The sequence below is a fragment of the Vulpes lagopus genome, chromosome 1, assembly GCF_018345385.1.
Source record: "Vulpes lagopus strain Blue_001 chromosome 1, ASM1834538v1, whole genome shotgun sequence".
Classification (NCBI taxonomy): domain Eukaryota; kingdom Metazoa; phylum Chordata; class Mammalia; order Carnivora; family Canidae; genus Vulpes; species Vulpes lagopus.
In genome coordinates this window covers 91,625,339-91,646,697 of record NC_054824.1, presented here as the reverse complement: position 1 = coordinate 91,646,697, position 21,359 = coordinate 91,625,339, and the positions used below count along the sequence as shown (strand labels likewise).

Sequence of the window (21,359 nt, the reverse complement as noted above, 5' to 3'; positions counted from 1 at the left end):
TGCTTTCTACATGCTTCTCCTAGCTCCTCTTTATCAGGTTAAGGAAAACCTCTCCTATGCTTAGCTGAGAAGTTATATCATGAATGTGTGGTAAAATAGTTTGTTGACCTGACCATGTCATTTTCTTCTTTTACTATTACTGTAGTGAATTGCATTGATAAATTTTCTGATGGTGATCATCCTTGTATTTCTGAGATAAACTCTACTTGATGTCACTCTTTTTATACTTTGTTCTAATATATTTTTAAATTTTGCATAATTCTGCATCCATGTTGCAGTGTGATTAGACAATTTTTCTTTTGTTTGCTGTTTTTACCTGATTCTAGCCTAAGGCTCACTTAGAGCCTTAGCTTACATAGTTTCTTATACTTTTCTATGCTAGGAAACAGTTTGCTTCAGGTGAAAATTATTTACTCTGAATGTTTATTAGAACTCCTATAAAACTGTCTCAGGCGGTTCCTTTTTCAAGGATGTAGATCTTTGGAAACTGCTTTAATTTTTTTTCCTTTGGTTATTGCATTGTTGGTTTTCTGCTTGTTCTTTGGTAAGTTTTGACCATTTATATTATGTTACGAAGCTATTCATTTCATGTAGGCTTTAAAGTTTATGGTATAAGCTTGTTCTTAGTGGTCTAAAGCTTTAATCTTTTCTCTGGCTCTAGTTTTTCTCATGTATTTATTAATTTTTCATCCTAATTGTCTTTTTTTCCCTTTTTTTTTCTTGTTCTTTTTTCTAGTGCTTTTGGAATAATTCATCAGTTTTCAAACTTTTATTCTCTAGCAGGCCATTTGTTGCACTGTTACCTATGAGTCCCATTTTGATGATATCTCACAGGTTTTTGTATATAGCATTGACATTGTCAGTTTGAAGTACTTAAATTGCACTTTGATTTATTCTCTTACCATTATATCACTTAGAAGTACGGTTTAAAATTTCCAGTTAAATTTTTTTTTTTTTTTGCGGGGGGGGGGGGGGGTGCCCAGGGCGGTTCATTTTATCATTGATTTCTCACTGGTTTCCTATCCTGAGCTGAAACCAAGAATTAGACACCTAACTAACCTAGCCACCCAAATCCGCCAAGTTTGGTGTGCCTTTTGACTGCCATCATTTGATTTTCTCCCCCACCAGTGCATTTTTAACATATATATTTAAACACGTTTTTCTAACATTTGTAGCTTCTTTCTAAACAAGGGAACTCAAACATGCTCTTATTTTCTTTCATTCTGTCTCTTAAGCCTCTTAGGTTGATAAAGACAGGTTGATAAAGACAGAAATTTCCCCTTGGGTTATTGTTAAAAGTGGAAGTTTGATATCTCTTTTGTGGATTATCCTTTTTCTTTTTTCTGATAGTTTTGAAGATTTTTGGTTTATTGTCATTATTCAAAATTTCTCTTTGATATGTCTTAAGTGTTTTGTTTTTAATTTATCCGTATTGGCATTCAAGCTCCTTTCAGTGTGAGGCTTTATGCCTTGGGAATCATGTTCTTCATTCATGTCAGATTCTTAAATACACTATTTTCAGATGTCTTCTCTCCTCTACTTTCTGTTCTCACCTCTTAAAATTGCTAATAGATAGACAGAAAATAGATGTGTTTTGTTTTGTACCTCATCTTTATTTTTTATTTCTCTTTCACTTTCTGTATTCTGGAAAGCCTTTGACTCAGGTTCAAGCTCAATAACTCATTCTTCAGTGACATTCTTTTAGTGATGTATACTTACTATTCAGTCTTTTAGTTCAATAAATATTTCTAAGCTTTCCGTAGTTGTGTGTCTAGGTTGCAAGATTCTTTTTAATACTTCCAGAAGATTTTAAAGTATATGTAAAATATATCTCTGCTACAAGCATATAGATTCCAATAATCACACAGCCCTGGTTCAGATCTTATCTCACTACCACTTAACTGTGTTATGACTGGTTACTTGATGCCTTTGTTTAAGCTTCAGCTTTATGGCAAAATTGTGATTAGAAATGCCACTCTTCTGTATGGTTGTAGGCATGATATTCCATAACTGTAATACTAGCTAAATTATTATTCACTGTAGACCAGGAACTGTACTAGGATATTTTACTTTTACCTCATTGAATTCAGCAATTCTTTTACAATAACCCCAAGAATATATCCATGATAATTTCTTGAAATCTTATTCCCTTGAAAAGTGACTGATCATGTTGCTGTGGTTGTTGAAATTCTCTGCAGAAGCAACTTTTTTCACCATTGGTTCTCCTATTGGCTTCTTAAACTTCCTGTGTTAAACAGTTATTTTCAAGAGAGGTGTGTTTGGCCTACCCTCAACAATGTTTCTAATCTAGAGTTATTTATTTTTTATCCCTGTTTTTCTGCTCACTGTTTGGTCCTTGTGTGTGAACATAGGCATGTGCACATCAGTTAACCTACTTGTTGGGATTCATTAGTTGAGCTAGATACCATTGGTGTGTGTTCTCTCCTTCTTGCTGTTGACTGTGTAGGGCATTTACTCTTTTTCAAAGGATAATGTACTTATTTTGCGAAGAAATCACTTAGCAACTTAATATGAAAGAGTAAATAAAGGTTATGGGAGATTATCATCATGATAGACTAAGAGACTGGAAATACTACCTTATTTTTAAAGGTACTTGGGGATGGTACAGTTATTCCTGACAGAATTTTACTCTGTGCTGGTGACCAGATCTGAAATTCTGTGTCTCCTAAACTTTATGGAAATGTAGTATTCAGATGTTCAGATGATATTTTTTCTTCTCAAAAATTATTAGTGAAAGGATTTGTAAACAGTCATTTGTTTTTTTGAAATAAGAGCAAAAAATTAAAATTTGGTACATTCTCTTGAGACCGTTGGTGCCTATCAGGGGGCTATTTTATCAAGATTGTTGCTTTTCAGAGAAGCCAAAAATGCCTGAAATGGATTGGAGATTGAAAGTAGTTGCATGTTAGTTTGTCCTCGTATCTAAATACTTTATAATTACAGGTAAACGGGGGATCCCTGGTTGGCTCAGCGGTTTGGCGCCTGCCTTTGGCCCAGGGCCTGATCCTGGAGTCCCGGGATCGAGTCCCACGTCGGGCTCCCGGCATGGAGCCTGCTTCTCCCTCTGCCCCTCTCTCTCTCTCTCTCTCTCTCTGTCTATCATAAATAAATAAATAAATAAATAAATAAATAAATAAATCTTTTAAAAAAATAATTACAGGTAAACTCCTGTCTTCATAACCTTCTGATTATTAGTTTGTTTACAAATTCTTTTTTAAAAGTTGAAATTGCCATCTATATAGTATAGTCATTTTGGTTATTATACAAATGTGAAACAGGGTGATTTTAAAAAGTAGCATTTAGGGGATCCCTGGGTGGCTCAGCAGTTTAGCGCCTGCCTTTGGCTCAGGGTGCGATCCTGGAGTCCCGGGATCGAGTCCCGCGTCGGGCTCCTGGCATGGAGCCTGTTTCTCCCTCCTCCTGTATCTCTGCCTCTTTCTCTCTCTCTCTATGTCTATCATAAATAAATAAATAAATCTTAAAAAAAAAAAAAGTAGCATTTAAATTATCATTTAAATAAACGATTATTACCTATTGAAGTATAACTAAGAGAGCTAATCTTTTTCTGGAATTAAATGATTTACCTTTGTTATAAGAGGTCCATTTTAAAGAGTATAGAACAACAAAATTCCATTAAATGATGTTGTGAGCCATCCTGTTTGTTAATTTTGTTTTCAAAAAAGGTCAGTCCATTTAATTTACCACCAGTATACCAATACATGTGTTTTCTGGCTTATTTAAAAATTTTAAGTAAATTTGTAACATATTAATTTTTAATGCTATCCCAATTTAGTAATAAACAGATTAACCAACTGAAAACAATGAAAAGATTATATTCAATCTTGTATCCTTATTATTGGAATAAAGTCATATTCATAATAATTAGCCTACATTGGTGAAACTTTTTCAGTGTTTTACGATTATGATTCTTTAATATATACATAGATTAAATCTGAACACCACCACAAAAAATTAAGTTATATTTAATGGAGACTAAAAATACTCTTGAAGGGATCCCTGGGCGGCGCAGCGGTTTGGCGCCTGCCTTTGGCCCAGGGCGCGATCCTGGACACCCGGGATCGAATCCCACGTCGGGCTCCTGGTGCATGGAGCCTGCTTCTCCCTCTGCCTGTGTCTCTGCCTCTCCCTCTCTCTCTCTCTCTCTGTGTGTGTGTGACTATCATAAATAAATAAAAATTTAAAAAAAATACCTTTGAAGATTTGGTAAAATCATCTGGTATATTTGTCTAAACTCTAAATTTCTTGAGGTACAAATACTAAAATGTTTGAAAATATGTAGGCTTTAAAAATGAAACTATAGATGAGACATAGTTGTAGCTTGGTTTTTAATTTTCAATAGATTTTATTTATTTTTATTTTGTTTTTTTATTTGAAAAGAATTTCATATTTATTTATGAGAGACACAGAGAGAGAGGCAAAGACATAGAGGGAGAAGCAGGCTCCTCGCAAGGGAGCCCGATTTGGGACCCCATCCCTGGACCCGGGATTGTACCTTGAGCTAAAGGCAGATGCTCAACTTGGTGAACCACCCAGACACCCCTTCAATAGATTTTAGAGGAAATATACAGTTTTGGATTTTCAGGACAGTTCTTACTTAAAAAATCTCTTGTTGTCTTCATAAATACACTAACATTTTTTCATACTATGTGTCTGCCATATTTGGTTTGGAATGTGTACATGGGCAATAAAAATAATTTCATAACTATCTTTTATTGAATACTCACTATGATAAGGCAATATGGCTTCAAGGTTTTGTTCCTCTTCCCCAAAACTAGTGGTAAGAATTATATAAACATTTCCATTTTATAAATGAGAAAATTGAGATCCAGAAAGGCTAAGTAACTTCTCCATGATCACACAACTAATAGAGAACTCCAGATTCAAACCCAGCATTCTCTTACTTCAATATAACATCGTGTTAAAATATATATGGGTACAGGTTATTTCACTCTTTGAGTATAGCAGCTTTAGATTGATCTTTCAAGAAATGAATTTCAAGTCCATAGTTTTTATTATTATGTATTATAGTTTAGGCTGTTTGGGAATTATGAAAGATAAAGGATCATGTCATATATATTTCAGTATTCTTAACATCTAGCACACTGTCATATGATAATAAGTACTCAATAATTATTTTTTGAAATGAAATAAAGGAAGTTCCTCATCAGGTAGGAGTTTAATGAATGAAAGTGGATAAAAAGGTATGTAACTATTTAAAAATTCAGCCCTCAAATCAGCATTATTAATTTTAATTTAGAGACGAAGCCAAATGCCGAAGAAGATCTCTTGACCCTTTGGTGTTGTCCACATAATAAAAATACAGATTTATTTTTCAGAGAGATGACTCAAGGCTGTAGAGGGCAGTGTAAGCCAACTCAAGGGGACTTTCTGGGCCAGTGAGGTGCTATCATAGTTGTTATTATTCAAATGTCCAGTTAGGTTTTAACACCCCAAGTAGCTGACCACTGACTGTTAGAATTGTTCTCAGATTTAAAAACAGAGAAGGACAAATGGAAAGGTGTAATAGAACTGAAGAGTTACATAAATCCACAGATGAAGCTGGCAATTAAACACACACTGGTTCTACTTTTGTAAAGTCTAGCGGCAAAACCAATACCATTACCTGGATAATCTAGGCCTAAAAACATTTTGTCGCATGATAAAGTTTCTTGTAAAGAATTTTCTCCCTTCTTTAGTTGTCTAATCATATAATTTTAATTAAAAATAGTAAAACCCTCATTGTCTTTCCCTTTCCCCCCTCTTCCCTTACCACTTCATGAAGGCATAGACTATTTGGTTGTGTACTACATTATCAGTCATAATAAATTTAGAAAATATTTAATAATGTCACTTCAGGTTTATTTGATATTCGTTCATTGTGTTGTCAGCATTCATAGACAGTTTGGTTATCTAGGATTTGTGTGATTATATCACTTTTCTGGCGAATAAGATGTTTTTGGACATCTTATATTTCACAGTGAATGGCATGGCTTTTTTCACTGAGGGGAAAAAACAAACACAAAAACTTACTAGCTGACAAATATTTTAGTTCTGGCAGAATTGCCACCAGTGTTGCTCACACTGGCCATCTGATGGGAATGGATTATCTGTGGTCTAAAGAAGTAATGTACAGGATTATATTTTTTATGTTTTATTATGTACCACATCATCCATCCATTTCTTCTACAGTTTTGGTTTTAGCTTAAGATAAATCTAATTTCCAGCACTGAAAATTTCCTAAGTAAAAATCTTATTTTTGATAATTGCCGATACAGTACTGGTCACTGGCCTGATTTCTGTGGGTAATTATGTTTAGTTTAAATAATTTTAATAGGCACGTAGTCCTTGAGTAACATAATGTCTCCAAAGTTCTAATAAAAATGAAAACAGAAGTTTCTAAATCTAGGTAAATAAAGTATGTGTGCCAGAAATTATAGGAGTGCTGACTTCAAGTCTTTTTTGTATGTTTGACTCTTTAAAATGTGGTAAGAGCCAAGGAAGATACCATTAGGAAGAACGACCTTTGTATTTTTATATCCTAGCCATGTTCTCATTTGATTTTCAGAACAAGCTGTTGGTAGGGTCAGGGTTGCTGTCGTTATGTTTGCAGATGGGGGGAAACAATATGAGGGACATGCTGACACTGAGGTGGCTAGTAGATCACAGCACTACACCTGGATGGAATTGAATGGCTATTTTATGATTTTGTTGGCACAAACGTAAGTGATTTTTTTTCAGTATGTTTAAGAATCAAAACCCTACCTACATTTTTTACCAGAAAATATGTTATCTGGAAATTCTCATTAACAAGGTATAACTTCAACTTACTGACCTCACCAACTCACTAACTTTGTCAGTTTTCTAATTTTCAGTTTTGCCATAGAGGGCTTTTTTTGTTTGATCTAGGGTATAGTTAACCTCATTTGTATATTTCGTACATATGAAGGCCAAAGTTTAAGAAGATTTATAGGACTATGAACAAACATTTGTTCATAGTTCTATAGGATATAACAGGACAAAATTATAAGCTCAATAAATTTGTGATTCAGGTTTACTTTCTGACATTCAAGACTCTTTAGGTACAAGTCAAGTCAGCATTCCAGGGATTGATCTCTCTGGTTAGTTTTTACCTTGTGAATCTTGTTTTAGTGTGAGGGTCTTGTGTCTTTGGCTATAAGGAACTGACCAAAACTTTTCTTAGAACTTTTTTTTCTCCCAAAGCTCTTTATAAACATTAAATCACAAGAAGAAATTTATTTTTTACTGCATCTCTAAAAGGCATATAAAATTTGTTACCATACATCCTATTAATTAAAATACTAAAAAGGATCCCTAAAACACCTGTTCCTCTCTAAAGGGAGGGGGTGGACCACTGTGGGGTACTGTTGGAGAGTGTGAAGCAGAATGTGATTCACCTAGCAAAGAAGTAAATGCACATTTGTGGTTTTAAATTTATCAAAACAACATTTCCAAAGAGAAAAGTCAGTAGGAATAGAAGGAGGGATTGGAAGATAAAGATATTCTGCTTCTGTCTTGCTGGGAGAGGAATTTGAGCCTCACTTTTAGTGTATGACTGTGCAAGTTACTTAAACTCCAAGTCTCCATTTCCTCATCTTTAAAGCAGGATAATAACTTAAGTACCTGTCCCATTGACTATTGGAAGGAATAGTGCGTTGAAATATATAAATGGCTTCTCTGCCTCTTGGCACATGGTATTCTCTAAGTGATTGATAATAACAGCAGTAGCTCTTATTGCTGCAGTGATCTTAAATGAAAATTAATTGGTACCTAAAAGTTCAATGGTGGCAAAAGGAGTGGACAGGAAAGGTCGAGTGAGTGAAGGGTAAATAACGAGAACTCCATGAGAGCTTAGCAGTTGGTGATGTGGGTGTTGAAGTAAGGGGGTACTAAGGTGACTGGTGGCTCAAGTATGGGTGCTATTAAAGACATGTTGTGCTCTCTTACGCCAGGAAAGGTTTTCAGAGAAAGATCAGTGAGGCAAAGCAGTAGCATAAAAAAAACTCAGTATAACTTTTGTTTTTATTTGACACGTTTGTTTTAGTAAATTTGTTTTAACACACACCATTTTAGAATGCTTTAGATTAATGTGCATTTTGCAGGGATGGGAGAAAAGAGGGGTGGTGTTCTGTTGCCTAAGAAATTCAAGTTTTTGGAACTAATTTGTTTGGCTAGTTAATGTTCTCCCTAAGCAGTCACATGGTAAAATTTCTGTTTAAAAGAATCGGCTCTTCTTTAAGACAAATAGTATGTAGAAGTGTGGCCAGGTACATTCATCGCACTGTAAGAGGGAGACCGTGGAGTGGGGGGTAGTCAGGAAGCATGTAGGTGGGAAGGGTTTCCTGTTTCCAGGCAACAGCGAGGAGCTCCAGAGAGAAAGCAACTTGAATATAAATTCATTCAGGAGAGGACATTTTACCACACTGCCTTCCAGCCGGAGGGGACACAGACTTGATTCTGGAAGATAGGGTGGAGTTTAAACTTCATTTGCCAATGGGTAAAGTTATTGGAAACCTATTTCTCATCAGGGTTGGTATGTACAAAAAATGTCAGGTACTAGTGGCCAGATTAGAATTTTTACAATATTTTGAAAACAGTAGCACCTGCGCGTTTAACTCCTTTCTCCTTTCACAGAGGCATGGGGCTTTCTGTGTCCTGGTTTTCCCGTCTGTCTGCTCAGAGAGCAGAGGGGCTCTTGGCCTTAGAGCAGGCTCTTTCCCTGGCTGCCTCCATCTGCAGGAAGGAGGGAGAAGCACAGCACACTCAGCTCACTGGGAGGCAGGCGCTTCCTCCTCCGTGAGGCCACAGCCCCACAGTTCACGGTGAGCAGATGGGAGAAGAATCCCTCCTGCTCCCCGGGCCACGAGAGTGTGGGCTGGTCACCTGCCGGTCACATTTTCCCTGTCCTTTGAAATGCTGGAGCCTGGTGGACTCAGAAAGGAAGACGTTTGCAGGAGGGTAGCTACCTGATAGGGATGGGTTAACCCGGAGGCTTTTGAGGTAATAGGAAAGGCAATTGTTTAAATACTGGTCCCTCAAATATTTTGTAACTGATAGAGTAACTCTGTGGGCCTTGAAGGACCTTGCCATTTTATATTCCAGCCCTCCAGTACATGGGGTAGTCCTCAAGTTTGTGGAGCAGTGAGAAACCAGGGAAGGACCAGGCTGGGAAGAGTTACCTGTGTAGAGCACATGAGATCCCTCTTCTCCCTTTGTCTTTGTGTTCCCCCTAGAGCTGAGATACTTTGCTTTGGAACTTAGCTTTTCGTTGTCTCCTTATACTGCTCATGTTGAAGAGTTTTCTTCAAAATCTGAGTCCGGTGACAGGTCTTGTAAAGGAGTGAGCAAGCACCCCGGCAGATCTTGGCGCTGGGAATCATCCTCTGCTCAGACAAGAGGCGAAAAGCAGGTGCTCTTATGTGAAGGTTGGCCTGGGAGAGCTGTTGGTCTTGTGGCGCACTCTGGGGCCTTCTCCTGAGACTGTAGGTGCCTTCCATTCCCTGGTTAGTTAAAGGGCCACACTGGGAGCTGCCCAGACGCTTAAGCAAACATGCAGAATCCAAGCTTTATATTGGATCCCCCTCTCGCCATGTGTCGGAAGATGAATCATCCCTTGAAGGGTCTAATCTGTCTCCTTATTGTCCTGTCTGGAAGGGTCACATTATTTAAGTGTAACTCCTGAAAGCCTGGCAGGTCTTTTCAAACAAATGTTGATGGATATGCTGCAGTCCCTCCCATCTCAACAGACTTCTTTATGCTTCTTTCTACATAGACACTTAACCTATGTTGAGGGTGCCTCTTTTATGACCAGAGAGAAGAAGTTAAAGGAGTTTAATCCCCATGGTGTGTATAGTTTGTCCTTCCCCAGTTTTGCAGCCAGCTTTTATGTTGATATTGAGCTGGATCCCTCTTTCTAACTCTGTCTTCATTCTGTACTTGTGTTCTCAGTATCCTGTAGGGACCTTAAGAAGTACCCTTGGTGGATTGAATATCTTCTAAGTTTTACTATCATTTTCTTTAGAATTAATTTTTTAAGATTTATTTATTTATTCATGAGAGACAGAGGGAGAAGCGGGGGGGGGGGGGGGTGGCAGAGACACAGGCAGAGGGAGAAGCAGGCTCCATGCAAGGAGTCCGATATGGGACTCGATCCCAGGTCTCCAGGATCAGGCCCTGGGCTGAAGGCAGCGCTAAATTGCTGAGCCATCCGGGCTGCCCTAGAATTAATTTTTAAATCTAGTTTTAAGAACATGAGTTGGCAAGTTCTAGGGTATTTTTGTTACTTATATAATACATATTTATGGCAGTCGATCCCCCCCCTCCACCCCCAAGTAACTTCTCATTGTATTTGAGAAGGTCATTTTCAATTGTGCAGCAGATTTTTTAAAGCCAGTCATTTTTTTAGGTAAAATTTGAGTTGTTTATGACATTATATAGGCAGTTAAGTGGGTCTAGTTCATTTTAACTGCTTGACATCGTTGATAGAGTTGAAGTTCAGATATAGGAAATGATGAAAGTTTGACATAATCAAAATAGACTACTGATGCATCATTCTTTTTCAGAAATGAAAAAATAAAGAATTTTTGTTTACCAGGAGTTTATATTACCTTTTTATCTGATTTTCAAAGACATTGCTTCTGTTGTGCTAGTATTTTGGCAGATGTCTCACAGCTAAAGGTTTTTTGTTAATTTTTTCCCTTCTTATTATTCTCACTATTCTCCTTCAATATTGTCATCCTTGCTATTTCTTTGAATGTTCAAGATTGTTATCTTATACTAGCACATTCATGTAATTAATACATATTAACAATTTGTTTTATTTTACTGAAGCCTCAAAACTAAGAGTTCGTTAGGGGATTCATTTTAGTAAAGGAACATTGTCTTTTGATGTCAGTTACACTAAACTTTAGTTGAATTCTTAATAGTTTAGTATTTACCAAAAATATGAGTAATACAGGTATGCTATCAGGAAAAAAATATCCTATGGTTTTAAATTATTAAATGGTCAATATTTAAAAAAAATTCTTTTTAAATTTATTTATTTATTTATTTATTTATTTATTTATTTATTTATTTATTTATGATAGTCACAGAGAGAGAGAGAGAGAGAGAGGCAGAGACACAGGCAGAGGGAGAAGCAGGCTCCATGCACCGGGAGCCCGATGTGGGATTTGATCCCAGGTCTCCAGGATCGCGCCCTGGGCCAAAGGCAGGCGCTAAACTGCTGTGCTACCCAGGGATCCCCTGGTCACTATTTTTAATAAGAGATGCTAAATTTCATGATTTAGTCTTTTGTAATTATGCAAATATTTAAAATAATGGGAGACCTAAAGTCTACCTGATATCTGATCTGAAGCTGACCTTTTTAATTGTTATTCACAAGTGAATTCCTGAATGAATTTTGCTTAAAGAATTATCTATATTTAACTAGGAGCAAATTTAAACCAAGCTTCTACTTTTTCATGGAAGCTGCTAGTTTTGTCTTAAAATATCTTTAATCATACTTTAAGTTACCGAACTTTTATAGAGTGATCACACTTAAGTTCTGAAGTGTGGGATAGATAAGAGAGAAATCTAAGACACTTCCCCTGCATCCTAGGGAAGGAATAGCCTTTTCTCCATTTCTGCTGAATCTTTTTTGGTTATGCGGGCCAGTCTCCTTCAGGAGTCCAAAATTGGGGATTTCCCTTCTGTGATCTTTTATTCATGAATGCCTTGCTCCTACCAAATAAGAGGTGAAGGGGCTTTATTTTCTTCATTCTTTGGTCTTGCAGGGCCTAACGGTGCTTTGTACATGTTAGATAATAATTGTAGAATTAAGCAGAGATTTTTATAAAGTAGTTCGAAGAATGGAATTATATGCCAAATTATAATTAGTAGTTTGCTAATTGGACTCCTCTGCTATGCGCATGAGATGACGTTACTCAGTTCTTATACGTTGTATACGTCCTCGGTACTTAATATCCTGAGTTGGCTGTTTGCAAATAGAAATTTAAGGTAATAAAACTTATTTGAATTATACGTAAAGAATGCAGTTTATCAGCAGCAGGGCAGAATTTGTAGAGTTTATTAAATCTAATGCTTAATCATTCTTGTGTTCTTTAAGAGTCTGTTTTTTTGAAAAAGGAATTCGGCTATATCATTATTACTGTTACAGGTCTTAACGTAGATTTTAGGGGCTATCAATTTGTATGCAGTATTACTCCATCTACAGCGGCACATGTTTATTTCGGATATATATATGCCAAAATACTTCTTTTTAAAAAGAGAATCTCAAAGTTAAAAACATCTTTATTTCAAAGGTTTAGGCAGAAGCAGTCATCTCATCTTAGCTTGTTAGGACACCAGATATTTTGGCCAACTTTTTCTTTATTAAAATATTCATAGTAACCTGGTAAAAGTATTTTTAAAGTACTTTCTATATAGGTAGTAAGTGTTTTTGCAAAATTGTTATATGCTTTTGGAAATGTTTCGCAAAAATTTGTGCAGTTTTTACCTAAAGAATTTTTGGTATACATATGGCATATACAGAAACTTTTTTACACAACATTTTTCTGTCCCCTGGGAAGTTTGTATCTTTGGACCACCTTTGCCCAGCTCTTCTGTTTCTAAGTCACATTGTATTCAGTTTTATCCAGGTGTCCAGACAATGTTTATAACACTAAGATTTTTTGGGTTTTTAAAATACCGATTTTCTTTTTTTAAACAAAAGTATTGAAGTTACGTCTTTGTGATTGAAAAGTTGTTTTAGTCTGTCAGATAAGTAGCTGTCTTTAAAAACCCACAGCCACCCAAATGCCCAACAATTAATACTAACTACAGGACAGCTTCCAGCCATGAATTTCAACAAAGGAGAGGACTTTCTGTCTTTTTGTTTTTAATCGTGAGTGAACGGTTCTTTTTTCACTAATGTGTTACTAGTATTCTTAGTATAAATATTACTGTCTTACTAGTGTTTTCCTATTTTAAAGCCATTGGCATATAAATAAGATAGTACTTTCTGTGCTAATGTGCTGGTTAAAGTTTGATTGCAAGTTTAAGTGCTAGAATCTTTTGTTTTTAATAGTTTTTAACTCTTTGAAAGCTTAAGCTTAAATGTTAAACTTTCAACGATATATTTCACTCTCTTGCTAAATAGAATTATATAAACAAAATTTTACTTTCTTTGATATTTTAAAATCACTGTTACTGCTGTTAGGATGAATGGAATGGTATAGGTATGTGTTACGGAGATACGTTGTGCACTTTGCCACACTTTAAATGCTCTCTGTGGCTGTTCTTTTTTTTTTTTTTTTTTTTGACATTTTATTTATTCATAGAGACACACAGAGAGAGAGGCAGAGACACAGGCAGAGGGAGAAGCAGGCTCCATGCAGGGATCTCCGGGATCTCCGAGATCACGCCCTGGACTGAAGGCGGCGCTAAACCCGCTGAGCCACCAGGGCTGCCCTCTGTGGCTGTTCTTTAGAGAATGATCTGTGCTTTTATCTTTTTTTCCTTTTTTTTCTTTCTTTTTTTTTTTTTTTTTTACTATCCTGTTCCTTTTTTGACTATTCTCAAGGCAGTTAGCAGTCTAGTTATATGATTTGCTACTAAGATAATGAACCATATCGCAATAGTGATCAAAATAAAAGTCAGCATGTGGTGAAGTTTTAAAGGCCTGCCTTTAAATATGCCTTTATTTTTTATTTATTTATTTTTTTTAAATATGCCTTTAAATATGAAACTAGTTGGGTATTAATAAAACAAATCTTGGTTATTCAGAGGACTTTCTCAGTTTTTTTAGGCCTATAATCTTTTGTATTTTAAATAGTTAATCTCAGAAGTCTTTGATTGATGTTTGATCTTTGAACTTGGATGTTACTGTGTTAGGCTTCTTGATATAACTCTTAGGAACGAAATTCACAGATAGCTAATAGCAACTCAGCTGCTTATTTTATGAGTAAGGAAATAGCCTGAATGAACAGTACAGGATACTAGATTTTTAGAATAATTAATGCTTTATTTATCATTTTAAGAGCAAACTGAGTCACAGAATAGTTTTAAAATGTTAATTCATGTTTAAAAAATATTAATTCTAATATGTTTATGTTTTTCTTCATTATAACCTGATTTCTGCTGAGCCTGAGTAGTTTTGATTTCTGGAACTATTGTTTTCTAAGGCTGTCTTGATTTTTACAAACATGCTAGTCATTTCAATCTTAGGGATAAACTGTGCTTTTAACTTACATATAGTATCTCAAATATTATTCTGAACTTTAGCTAATTTTGCAGCTGGTTTGTTTTTAATATCTGATTCCAGTTATTAAAGTGATGCTGTTTTTTTCTTTAGTTTTACATACCTTTTAAAATCAAAGTTCATAATTATCAATTTGTCAGTCAATTATCAAAACACAGTTTTCCTTTCCTCCCTACCTTCTTGTCTCTCCTTCTCCATTTCTTCCTTCACATGTTCATGTATAGAATACTATGTGTTGGACACCAGAGAGCATAGCTCCTTAACCTGACCCCCTTAAAAGTAAAGACAGTTGATGTCAAATAATTACTCATGCATTTTTTAAATTTCAGATTTTCATAAATGCTTAAATGCAGAAGAATGGGGTAGGTTGTAAAAGAATTATTGTAAATGAGGAGCTGACCAAATCTTTAGGAGCAGGGCAGGTTTCTTTGAGGAAGTGATATTTCAATCAAAATCTTAATTAGTAGGCTTTTGGGTGACAGCATTGCAGGGGGGAGTATAGGAACAAGGCCTGGAAGAGCCAGATGGAGTGGCTTGAACTAGTACAGAAGCTGAATGAGGACTGGCACAGAGCCAGGAGGGAAACCTCTAAGAGAATGACAAGTCGGTAACCCAAGTGGGGGGAACAGTAAGGTATGGATGTGAACCTACCACTGCATTTAGCGATCCATAGGCCGTTGGGGGTCTTATAGAGAGTAATTTTTGAAAAATGGAGGGGGATAAGAGTGGCCATATAGCAGTGGATTAAGGGCAAGTAAGGGAAAAATAGCTGATCATTGCTGTTGACAAATCATTCCAAAAATTTCACTTGGAAAAGAGGAAGAGAGAGTGTATGTACCTGAAGGTGGAATTGGGAGCTGATTATTTATGCTAAGATAAAAAGGAAATATCTGTATTTCAAAGTGGGGAAAAAAAATAGCTTCTCCAAAGGCCCATACTGCATATGTGACAGCAAATACAATGAAAAAGTCTTTAAAGTATTATATTTTTGGTAATTCTGATATTTATAAGAAAACTTTCTTTCCAATTATGATGCTTTTAGTTTACTCAGTACTGCAGAAAATATGATTCTGTTTCTTTTTCTGTGGTTCTTTGCTTTCATTGGAAAATGTTTTACCAAAATTTATAATTTTTAGTGATGATTAATTGGTGTGAGCCACTTGAGATAGTAAGTGGAGTATTTCCACAATAGGAAACCTGTATATATAGTTATATATAAATATGTATTTATATTTTTATATATAATTTTATATGTATATTTACGTAAATATAAACATGTATATATCTTATATAAGAGAAGATAAGCAAAAAATAATAATTTGGCAGTCATAAATATTATTAAAACAAGGTGATTTCTGTACTATTTCTGGATGGCTTTCTGCCAATTTGCTGTAAAACTGAATTACTGAAGGCAAGGATTCTGTTTTGTGTTTCAAGCTAGGCATATAATAGGTACTACAGGGATCAGTAAATTAATACTGATTTAATGGTATTAACTTACCATTAATATATATAAATGTGTGTGTGTGTGTGTGTGTGTGTGTGTGTGTATAAATAAAACGTTCTGGAAAACTAAAAAGCGACTTTATTTTAATTGTTATTAAAACACAGTAGGAAGATGCAAGGAAGCAAGATATTTGGTTATAGTATATTTCTTGCACAGAGGTCAGTAACCCCTAAACTAAGAAGTTCCAGAATCTTCAGATTTCAATCTGTAATTACTCTTATTGGTTGGGTCCACACTTTATTTATAAGTTTTGGACATTTTTATGAAAGAACAATAAAAGATCAAATTTCAGATATATTTTCCAATGCTCTTTCGTATACCTTGAATGTTAAATAAATGTTCTCATTTTAAGAAAACCCAATGTAGAATTAGAAGTGTTAATAATAAATAAATAGAGGGTAGTTATTTGGCCCAGATAATTCAGCCACACGATTCTCTTAAGTATCAGTAATCTATTTTAAAGAGCTCACTTATATATTAACTGTCCGTCAGACCATGCTAGCTAATAATCAGAAAAATGTAAAAATTTTAAGAATCACTAGCATTTGAATACTAATCAGAAATGAACTTTGATTAAAATATTCAGTCTGTTGTACATATATATATCTGCCCACAAATGTACATGAATTCATTTCTTGAGAGCTCTTCATTGTGATTTTTTAGATCTGGTTTCTTAAACTTGAGTCAAGTAATAGACCCATCCTCAGGTGTCATCTAGTTCCTAATGAGGATTTTAAAAAAAATTTTATGTTTTATTTAGATGATAAATGTAAAAAATGTATTTTCTAGGTGGTCTGATTAGTAAACTTATAACTGAAATTGCTATTGGATTTTTGTCACAAAGTTTGCATTTACATTTATGATACTATTAACAAATATGCATCTAAAGTGAATTTCTTAGCTATTAAGATGGTATTCCTTAGACTGTGGTCCACAGTGTTGTCTGTGGATTTATTTTTGTTGTCAAGGTTAATTAAGTAAGTTTAAGAAACAGTGTCCTTGATTATGACCTGTGATTGTGTCCTGCAATATAAGTAGGTGATTTCACACTGTTGTGCGCTTTGCCATTTTATCATGCTTTATTTAAAGATATATCCCACCACTTTTTTAGAATGTTTAGAAAATTTTAACATTTTTTTTACAGATAAATGAAATTAGTTTTGGTAAACTTTTGAGAATTTAGTCGCATTAATTGGAGTGATTTGGATCTTACTGTAATTTTAGATAATCTGGAGTAGAAATTGTTATTTTTAGAATTCCTAAAGATTTCTAAAGATTTGTAAAGATTATGTTACAAAGTTTTTCAAGTTTCTGCCTATTGTTATTAAGTTGTTGGGACCTTAATAACAATAACTATTGTTATTAAGTTGTTGGGACCTCCGAGAACATGTACTGAGGCAGATGCTTGCAGAAGCAAAGCAGAGAGCATGACTGTGGGAACTGGGCATTGGGTAAGTGGATAGGAGATGGTGGGAATCACGCTTTAACTGGAAGGCCTGCTCAAAAATCACTCATTCATTTTCATCTTTGCTGGGAAGGCCAGACCAACACAGATCTGCAGGTTGTAGGCTGTTGATCCTCAAACTAGTTGGGGGAACAACCTACTTGGGGGAAGTAAAACTTAAAGAGAGAAAGTGTCACAGTTTGAGGAAGTTGTTTATTTCATTTATTTATCCTTTTGTCCATTTATCATTTCACCCAGTCTTTCATCCTCTTCATTTATTACATGTATTAATTTACCGATCCTTGTAGTACCTATTATATGCCTGGCTTGAAACACAAAACAGAATACTTGCCTTCAGTAATTCAGAGTTTTACAGCAAATTGGCAGAAAGCCATCCAGAAATAGTACAGAAATCACCTGGTTTTAATAATATTTATGACTGCCAAATTATTATTATTATTTTTGTTTATCTTCTTCCTAGGTGAGTAGAAGCCTTATCTATTCTGCTCTTTTTTTTTTCCTTTAAGATTTTATTTATTTATTCATGAGAGACACACACACAGAGAAAGAGAGAGAATGGGGCAGAGACATTGGCAGAGGGAGAAGCAGACTCCCCTAAGGGAGCATGATTTGGGACTTGATCCTGGATCCTGGGATCCTGACCTGAGCCAAAGGCAGGTGCCCAACCGCTGAGCCACCCAGGCTGCCCTATTTTGCTCTTTTTATCCCAGTGCTCAAAGCAGTGCCTGGTATCCAGTAGGTATTAAGTAACTGTTGAATGAGTTGAATGAATGAATGAATGAATGAATGTTTTGGCTGTTTTGCAGGACCTTATATGGAGGGGAGGGGACATTAGCCAGATCCTAAATGATGGTCAGATTTTGAATAGGTGGAGCAAGTGACCCATAGACAAAAGGGAGCTGTATGAACAATGTGGTCACAATGTAAGAAGAGCAGCTTGGAGCCAGGAGGGGGAGGGGATAGAAGGGTAGAGAGTAGGATTAGTAAGGAAGCCAGCCTGGATTGAGCAGCCATTTCACGTTGGAGAGAAGCCAGGAGCTAATGTGGTTGAATGAGATGTAGGTGGAAAGAGTGTGCGCTCGAGAAGCAATTTGGTTACTAGCATGGAATCACACATTTCAGGTTCAAAATCCTAGTTTGCTGCCTGTAAACTGGGTGACATTGTTCAAGATGCTTAATTTCTCTGTATCTGGGTTTCCACATTCCAGTAAAAAAATTCAGCCATTTAGAGTATGTTCATGAATATTTTTGTTGTTTTTCATTAATATACATATATATTTTAAGATCTTACCTATTTATTTATGAGAGACACAGAGACAAAGGCAGAGACATAGGCAGAGGGAGTAACAGGCAGGGAACCTGATGCTGGACTTGGGACTCAATCCCTGGCCTGGCTGGAGATCATGCCCTGAGGCTCAGGGCCAGAGACTGAGACTGATGCTCAACTGCTGAGCCTCTCAGCGTCCCTGTTCATCAATATTTTTAAGAACATGAGGAAATGCTTAGGTTATTTTTCCTAGAACTAATGTATATGAGTAAAAAAGAATGGGGAAGTAATTGAACATACAGCGTGATCCAAAGGCAGAGTACCTATTTATGTGACACGCTTTGGGGGTTACAGGAAAAAATACTGGGCATCAAACATGTTAATAGTAGCGTGATTAGAGGTGATACTTAATTTAAAAATCATATATATAAGCTACTCGTGAGCATTCATGAATGTGAGAAGTTAAAAGTTCTGTATTAGGTAAGAAATAAATGATGTTTACAAAGAACATCTCTGTTGTCTGAATTAGTGATAATGTGTTACACCCATTTACCCTGCCCTATGAAACTTCATTTGGCCTTTTTGACATATCCACTTGAGCCTTTAGGCCTCATTTTTTTTTTTTTTTAATTTTTATTTATTTATTATAGTCACAGAGAGAGAGAGAGAGAGGCAGAGACACAGGCAGAGGGAGAAGCAGGCTCCATGCACCGGGAGCCCGATGTGGAATTCGATCCCGGGTCTCCAGGATCGCGCCCCGGGCCAAAGGCAGGCGCCAAACCGCTGCGCCACCCAGGGATCCCTAGGCCTCATTTTTATCCTCTTTCTCCTATTTTTAAAATCTAGTGGGGAAAACATGAAGAAAAACATTTTATTATTTGAGCTTATTAATTACACTTGATAAGTATCTTTGAACATCTACTATTTGAGAAATTATCTTGTGCTCTCAGAAGATAAAGAAAAGCATTTGGTTGCTTACCCTCCAAAAGCTTATAAAAAGGAGTGATAAAGCAAAGCTATTAGACTGAAGAAAATACTTAAAGAACATTTGAAGTCAAAGCTTTTTAATCCTAATTCAGAACTGTTCTTCAGGTTTTCTACCTCCTAACCCCCAGTGTTCTTTCCCTTGCTTCAGGGAGCCTTTTTTATCAGGTTTCTTGGGTCTCCAGATAATTATCTGAAAACAAAAATACAACAGAGAAATGACCACTGATTCATGTACTCCAGCTGCTTCCAACTCATCAGCACTGGTTTTAAGTGATCAAATGATTCTTGGCATGTTTCAAGAAGATCCACCAGAGGAAGTAGGAAAGCCCAAGTGTTGAGTTGGCTTTTGAGCAGTGCCACATAGCAGTTCTTTTTCAGAGTTTCAGAAGTGGAATTGTGCTCTTCATTTTCTCTGGGAAGATATCTAAGAAGGCAGTCAAATCTTGACTATTGCTCACGTACGGAAATATTTTAGTATTTCTCCATGCCTGATTCGAGAGTCTTGGCCTTCATTATCACAGAAAAGGCACACAGATGTATTTAGAGAAAGGGCAAGATCTGGCAAAATAAAATTTGTTTTAAAAGGGTAATTTCCACAGTTTGGCTAGAGATTATGCATCACGCTCCATGAATTTTGATTAGTTCTTTCATGCCTTTGTTTTAGTGCTTTCCATCATTTTTTTTCCCCTAGGACTGTATATATTCATGTATAATAGAGTTTATAGATACAATATATAGAGTACAATCTAGAATTTTACAGTTTCAAATATGAAGTATTTCCTTAAAGTGGACCTTTGTAAGCACTTTTGAAAATATTTTTATAAGTAACCATTCTTTGGGACCAGTATTGTTGTACCGGCTTTAAGCATGAAGATTTTATAAATCAAATAATCAGTTATATGCTTTATAATATGGTTAAGCAGAACATTATTTTTACAATGTTTATATATATGCATCTGTTTTACTTCAGATTTCTAAATGTTCACCCCTCTTATGTTACCAATTTTTCTCCTATTCCTTTTAAGTGACTTTAAAGTTTAAGCTCCATCCAGAGCACCTCCTGCCTACACAGGTGACTCCCTTGTCTTTCATGTAGGGGTACTTGTTTCTCTCTCTCACTTCTGAGAGCTTATTATTATTTACTCCATCATCAAAAGCTACACCATTGGGCCTGTGACCAGTACTTGGGTTTGGAAGATAATATGAGGTCAAGGGTTCCACTCCTCAGTTACAGCACAGTTTGTGTGTGGTCCCAACAGAAGTCACCGCTTTGCCTGTCCCAGGATTACCGGAAACTTTGTTACTGACCTTTCATGACCTTGCCTCCTTAACACAACCCTTAATGCCTCCTGCTTCCAGGCATTATCCACTCTTGGGAATTGGCCAGTTTCCTAAAGGTTAATTCCTTTCTGGAGAGATTCTTTTTCCCCCATAGTCTTAAGGATAGAATTATAGATTAAGGATAGAATCATATCATTAGCTTTCAAGGTATATATTCCTTCTTCTGTGGTGCTTGTAGATTCTAAAAGAAGCCTTTTTTTTTTTTTAATACTATAACACATCTAAAGAAAACGAATTTAGATAATTTTCCATGAGGCTCTTAATGTTCTTCATTTTTCATAGGACAGTGAAGAAAGTCACAAAAATAATGAAAGAGTAAAAGGGATCAGAACAATGGTTAGAGAATTCAGGGAGTTCTGCAAGTCCAATAAAAGACTTAAAAAGATTTGGCTTAAGATGCAGAAACAATCAGGTGCTCAAAGTGGGTAGGAGGGGAAGGAGGCATTTTAGAAGCATGTATAATTCTTCCTCTCCATTATTTTTTAATTTAAAA

General features: G+C 35.9%; 1 protein-coding gene across 8 annotated transcripts in view; it reads left to right on the top strand.

The window, feature by feature from the left end:
* The window catches only part of BBX (BBX high mobility group box domain containing), a 271,785-nt gene that overhangs the window by 44,487 nt on the left and 205,939 nt on the right, over nucleotides 1-21,359 (top strand). The window contains exon 1 of one of the 8 annotated variants that reach the window (XM_041743886.1): nucleotides 8,425-8,557. The exons of the other annotated variants lie outside the window; for them this stretch is intronic. The gene's annotated coding sequence lies outside the window, so the exon portion shown is untranslated. Of the gene's footprint in view, nucleotides 1-8,424; nucleotides 8,558-21,359 lie in introns of those variants that run through there. 8 annotated transcript variants of the gene reach the window in all.